The 7,354-nt window shown below is 34.1% G+C and overlaps 1 protein-coding gene across 3 annotated transcripts in view; it reads left to right on the forward strand.

The window, feature by feature from the left end:
- LOC106456992 (pre-B-cell leukemia transcription factor 1-like) overlaps positions 1-7,354 on the forward strand; it is a 224,263-nt gene that overhangs the window by 89,801 nt on the left and 127,108 nt on the right. The gene's annotated exons all lie outside the window — the stretch shown is intronic.

A 7,354-nucleotide genomic window follows, 5' to 3' on the forward strand; every position in this document is an offset into this window, starting at 1 on the left:
TATATATATATATATATATATATATATAGTCCACTAGTTAAACCTGCAAGAATTGTTATGGACGTATGCACTCTCCAAGATAGTGCCTTCTCCGTTCGTGGTTATCTGTTGTTAGAAAATGACTTTCCAATGAGAATACCACCTCTTCTTACCTTATCTCTGCAATAACTTGTCCCTCTGCTCCTCTTTTCTCTCTCCCTGGGAGTGAGTAAAATGTGTATTGTATAGGAACCCATTTTGGATAGATTCTACATCTTCATTGTGATGTATTATATAACATCTTCCTAGCTTCGTTTTTCCACACCACCTGGGACAAACAAAAAGGAATGTTTTGTTATCCATAAAGTTGTATTCAATGAGGTCTCTATTCTTTCTCTGTGATAGAGAATGGTATAGAAAGCCCACATGTAAAGTTACAATTAAATGTGAATAGAAATTGAATATGTTAGGAAATTCGTGTACTTGTAACATGTTGTTTCACTTTAAACAAACATTGAGTGTGTTTGAAACTAGATTTCACACACACACATAAATATATAGCAAATTCAAATGGTAACTTAATCTTTGGAGTTGATTTAAGAACGTTGTATGTGTACTTGCACTGTAAATGTTCTACATACTGTCGTTTGCGAATCATTGTCTCTTTTGGCATTTTTTTTTTCTGGGAATATTTCGCATATTAAAATGTTTTATTAAGTGTTATAGCTGTACTCCATTGGAAACTGTTGTATGTGTAGAGCATTAAACCATGCTTTATTTATGGTGGATGTAAGTGTTAATCTGAGTATTACTTACTGTTTGTTTTAATCAATATCCAAATCTCTGGATGTAAGTGTTAATCTGAGTATTACTTACTGTTTGTTTTAATCAATATTCCAAACCTCTGGATGTAAGTGTTAGTCTGAGTATTACTTACTGTTTGTTTTAATCAATATCCAAACATCTCGATGTAAGTGTTAGTCTGAGTATTACTTACTGTTTGTTTTAATCAATATCCAAACATCTGGATGTAAGTGTTAGTCTGAGTATTACTTACTGTTTGTTTTAATCAATATCCAAACATCTTGACATGTTTCTTTATATCCTGTTTTAGGAAATAACGAGTGAAGGGAAATTACGAAATCGTTTATTCATTTCTACCAGTTATAAGTTAGATATCGTGAAACAACTCGTGTATCAGTTATAAGTTAGACATCGTGAAAACCACTCATGCATCAATTATAAGTTAGATATCATGAAAACAACTCGTGTATCAGTTATAAGTTAGATATCGTGAAACAACTCGTGTATCAGTTATAAGTTAGATATCGTGAAACAACTCGTGTATAAATTATAAGTTTGATATCGTAAAAACCAATCATGTATCAGTTATATATATATAAGTTAGATATCGTGAAAACAACTCATGTATCAGTTATAAGTTAGATATCGTGAAAACCACTCATGCATCAATTATAAGTTAGATATCGTGAAACAACTCGTGTATCAGTTATAAGTTAGATATCGTGAAACAACTCGTGTATCAATTATAAGTTAGATATCGTGAAAACATCTCATGTATCAGTTATAAGTTAGATGTCGTGAAAACAACTCATGTATCAGTTATAAGTTAGATATCGTGAAAACATCTCATGTATCAGTTATAAGTTAGATATCGTGAAAACCACTCATGCATCAATTATAAGTTAGATATCGTGAAACAACTTGTGTATCAGTTATAAGTTAGATATCGTGAAAACAACTCATGTATCAGTTATAACTTAGATATCGTGAAAACCACTCATGCATCAATTATAAGTTGGATATCGTAAAAACCAATCATGTATCAGTTATATATATATATAAGTTAGATATCGGGAAAAACCATTCGTGTATGTATATTTATATATATATATATGAATGTGCACATGTACAGATAACTTGCTATACAGCAAATGTGTGTTTTCGAAACAAATTGTGAAATGTGTTTCTATCCAACATGTGGTATATGTGTTTGAAAGGATAATATAGAAGAATACCTGAATATTTATATTATCTATAACCCGGCAGATTGTATCTGTAATTCAGTTTTATACCGGGGTTAGCTTACTGCGACATATATATATGTGTGTGTGTGTGTGGAGGGGGTACGTTTCTTCTTTTTTGTCATCGTCATTCATCCATTGTCTGATGTATAAAGTTCGTGACTCATGATGTAACGAATTTTAACAGCATGTGTTATGTTGTACAGCTGGTGGATGATGATACTGACGCTCTGTCGTTCAAGATGTCAATTGTGTAAGATTTAACGATTTGACGTTAGTTTTCGGTAATAAGGAGACAGTAGGCCATGACACGTGTCACGTTCCCCTCTTGCATTAGGTACAGATGCATTCTGGTGAGAGGGGGGGGAGGGAAGAGATTGAAAAAGCGAACTGAGGAAGTGTCCATTAGGGTAGGATCTAATTGCAAGCCGACTATCAGGCTTAACACGCGCTCGTGCTCTTCTCTTCCATTTGATTAAGGACCAGCAGGTAACCTGACCTGGCATCAGAACGTGCGAGCTAAGCACTCGAGCCTGCACTAATTACAGTAAAGGGCACTTCTACGTTTCCAAATGGTGACCTAACTGGTATTTTATCCACTTTCACCCCTTTTCTCCTAGCATTATATACGTCCGTAAGCTGGAAGCTGTATCTCTTCTTGTTGATTGAAGCCACCAGGGGTCGATCGTTTTTGGTTTGGCCGCTGTTGATCTACCTTTCCTAATACACTTTATTCTTTTATGTTTCGCATTTGGCAAGAGGACACACTCGCACATGTGCTCTTTATATGTATAGTGGGAAATCTATTGGAAAATAAGAACCACTGTCAGTTTAATTTCACAAAACGTTCTTACGGACATCAGGGATTTAATGTGCACGTTAACTGTGGTGCTTTTCTTTTTAATAGTTTACATTATTTTAGTTGTATCCTTTATTTCTTACGATAGCTTATGTATTTTTATACTTTGTAGAAGCATAAGCAGTCTTTGTGCAGTGTTGTTCTATGCAGTATTGTTGTATTCAGCAATGTTGCTCTATGTGGTATTGTTGTATTCAGCAGTGTTGCTCTACGTAGTATTGTTGTATTCAGCAGTGTTGCTCTATATAGTATTGTTGTATTCAGCGATGTTGTTCTACGTAGTATTGTTGTATTCAGCAGTGTTGCTCTACGTAGTATTGTTGTATTCAGCAGTGTTGCTCTATATAGTATTGTTGTATTCAGCGATGTTGTTCTACGTAGTATTGTTGTATTCAGCAATGTTGCTCTATATAGGATTGTTGTATTAGCGATGTTGTTCTACGTAGTATTGTTGTATTCAGCAGTGTTGCTCTATATAGTATTGTTGTATTCAGCGATGTTGTTCTACGTAGTATTGTTGTATTCAGCAGTGTTGCTCTACGTAGTATTGTTGTATTCAGCAGTGTTGCTCTATATAGTATTGTTGTATTCAGCGATGTTGTTCTACGTAGTATTGTTGTAGTAAGCGGAAATAAAATGATGCTGTAAAGGTTTGGTTTGTTTTAGCGAAAAACCCACATTGCGTTATCTGCTCTCTACACCGCGGGGAATCGAACCCCGTATTTTAGCATTATAAAGTCTTTAATTTACCGCGCACTCACCGGTTGTTGTTTTGAATTTCGCTCCAAGCTACACGAGGACTATCTGCGCTAGCCGTCCCTAATCTAGCAGTGTAAGACGAGAGGGAAGGCAGCCAGTCACCCACAGCCACCTCTTGAACTACTCTTTTACCAACGAATAGTGGGATTGATCGTTACATTATAACGCCCACACGGCTGAAAGGACAAGCATGTTTGGTGGGATGGGGGTTCAAACCCGCGACCCGCAGATTGCGAGTCGAGCGCCCTAACCACCTGGCCATGCCAGGCCTGGGTCTCGTTTGCAAACCGTTACAACTTTTGTATGTGATCCTGCGTGCTAACTTCTTAATCAGAATTAATTTACAAAACAAAATAACTGTAGAATGTGCAAAGAAGTGTACTGATTGACTTATTTCATTATATACTAGAAGTATTATTGATAATGTTTAACTTTTTAATTGTGATTTTACACACTTAAAATTATTGTAGAAAGATAATAAAGGTGTACATTCTTTAACTTTTAACGGTTACATATATTTAAATCGTATTATTTTTTCTTGTTCTTAGTTTTAACTGTAAATGTTAATTCTTCCAAGCGGAAGAGTAGTCAAACCAATGAAATCAGTTTTCGAAATAATATATAATTTTGAACAACTTTTGTTACAAGTTGAGTAAGAGAATAAATCGAATTTTTGCATGATGGGAAAATCTGTAATATCCTCAGGAAGTGAAATTTGACTTATCCTCAGGAAGTGAAATTTGACTTATTAAATTATCATCATTATATATATATATATGAATGTATGTATATATAGGAATGTTTTACGAACTGTACCACAACTCGTCGAGAAACGTCACCTGCGCGACAGTGCTTGATAAATTTGATTAAGAAGATTCAACTTGTCAATAAAGTTTTTACAAGCCATGATTTCTACAGCTGTCTATAATTTTAAGCTGGTATAAATAGTTTGTAACGACGATACGTCTGATTGGCCACTCAAGAATACGAATCCCTTACATATGGACGACAAATACGTCTATATATTTATTTAAACGAGTAGGCTTAAAGCTTTGCTAGCTGTCTACTGAAACATTGGAACAAGAAATATCTCTTTGTGTGTGTATAACAATGTATAGTAGAGATGTAATATATTTTTGTTGATCACGTAACAGTGTATTTGTAGGTAGGATGTTCTTCACACACACTGAAGAACTGTTTTAAATATTAAATGTGTGAAAAACGTTTATATGAAATAATAAACCAGAAATGAAATTTCTCATCCAAAGCCAATAATTGTATTTCTCATCCTGAGCCTACGGAATATAATATTATACTCTAAAAACCTGAGGTTTATCACAAAAGCGTACAAGTGTAAAACGGATAAACTTTTTCGGCCCAATATATCTGTTTATGTGTTTAAATAAGGATATATAGTTTGACATTCAGAAACTCATTACATAAAAACTCATTAAACTCATTAAAAACACCCTAAACTTAATACATGAGTATCATTAAGAAAATTTGGAATTTCAAATTTGGAACCTTTGTCTCAATAAGTTATTTAGTAATTGAAATTAAAACCAGATGGTTTATTTGATGAAGTAAACAATGTCAGCAATTAATAAGTAAACATCCTAAGGTCTTTTACTTACACTATAAGCCTATGGTTTGTACGAATTTCAAGAATATGCAGTACTGATGCTACTAATTTATTATTGTAAATTATTCAGCCAGCCAAGTTGTTTAATATATTAAAAATAAATGTGAAGTCCAGTTGTCACTGATTTATGTATATTATGTATATATGTGTATATATAGTGTTTTGAAGTATCTTTTATTCAGACTCTGATCCTATGTTGATATATGAATTTCAAGATAATGCGGAATTGATGCTACTAATTTATATTATAAACGTGAAGTCCAATCTGTGTTTGATGCCCACAGTGGCACAACGGTATGTCTGCGGACTTACAACGCTAGAAACCGGGTTTCGATACATATGGCAGGCAGATTACAGATAATCCATTGCGTAGCTTTGTGCTGAACTACAAACAGGATATCCTAGCAGGCACTGGACATAGTATCAAACATCTATGACCTATGACCTCATTGTTTCTTATATATATAAACATCCATACGTGTATAGTTAAACAGCGATGTATAGATATGACCAAGCATCTGCCCCTATGCCTTGTGTTTTATTAATTATATATATATATACACACTGCATCACTTAAAGTTGCCTCGGGGTTTATTAAGATGAGTTATCCGTTTACTAATTACATATAGATGTTTTTCTTTTAGCTCAACCTTCTCCTTTATAGACACGCTTCTCTCAACCAGAACCTCCAGCACTCTCTACCCTGTCTACCTACGGTTTTAGTCGCCTGATGTTTGTACAATTGGAGCTAAATGTTTGCTTTCCAGATTAAGGTGTTTAATTAGCAAGAAATGGTAGTTTTGTTGTGCATAAATGATATATTTAGCTTCACTTTTATTTAGTTTTAGTATTTTAAACAGTTCTTCTGCCTTAATAATTCACAAGAACAAATTAATAGCATCAGTGCTACATGGTTTTGAAATTCCTTTATAAATATTGGGTTACTGTGTGACACAAAGACATTGCAAAGCACCATATATATATATATATATAATATTCATTCCACTACTACATGAATAAAAAACGAAGAATAAAACCCGTAGTGTAAAAAAAACGTAGCTGAAAGGTGTTTATAGCAGTCTATGAAACGAACCGAAGCTAAAGTATTCCAAAGTAATGTAAATATAAAGTTGTAACGAAGGCAAACTTAGCTGATTATGCAGAAACGTCTGAATGCGTCTTGACAAAGTGATGAGCATATGGTTCTGAAGGAACTGCGCATGCGTATTTTAGATCTAAATAAGTCGGGAAAGCCCATAGAAATTGTATTTAGTGTAATGTTAATTTTTTAGGAAATTACACGTGGTTTAATATTGTTTTTGTGAAATACTTTGCAAATAAAACTAAAGTTGAAGTCGAAGTCAGTCGTAATCTGATGACAACGACATTGTGCCATCGTGTACCATACTCGTTGCATTGAAGAGTTTGACTAAGCAAGAAACAGGTAGGGCGATTCTGAATTAAAAAACCAATTTACAATCCGGACTCATCGGACAAAGGCCTTTCTAAAGATATAAGATTTGTAGTGTTTGATCGAGAAATTTGCGAGAAAAGTTCCGGACAGACAAACGCAAGCGTATTATTCATAGATGTATTTGCAACAGATGGTAATAAAACCGAGTCAATTTCCTAGACTAAATAAAACTAAAAAAACTAATAGGAAGAAAACGTAATAGTATAGCTTTTTTAAATTTTAAACAATTGTATCGAACTTCTGTTTCCTTACTCTTAGGATAAATATTTTCAACCTTGTTCTCATACCCTTCTCCAAGGGTAAACGTTGTTCGTTTTGTAAAATTGTTGGGTCGTTCTTCTTGTTCTCATACCCTTCTCCAAGGGTAAACGTTGTTCGTTTTGTAAAATTGTTGGGTCGTTCTTCTTGTTCTCATACCCTTCTCCAAGGGTAAACGTTGTTCGTTTTGTAAAATTGTTGGGTCGTTCTTCTTGTTCTCATACCCTTCTCCAAAGGTAAACGTTGTTCGTTTTGTAAAATTGTTGGGTCGTTCTTCTTGTTCTCATACCCTTCTCCAAAGGTAAACGTTGTTCGTTTTGTAAAATTGTTGGGTCGTT

The sequence above is a fragment of the Limulus polyphemus genome, unplaced genomic scaffold (genome assembly GCF_000517525.1).
Source record: "Limulus polyphemus unplaced genomic scaffold, Limulus_polyphemus-2.1.2 Scaffold278, whole genome shotgun sequence".
Classification (NCBI taxonomy): Eukaryota; Metazoa; Arthropoda; class Merostomata; order Xiphosura; family Limulidae; genus Limulus; species Limulus polyphemus.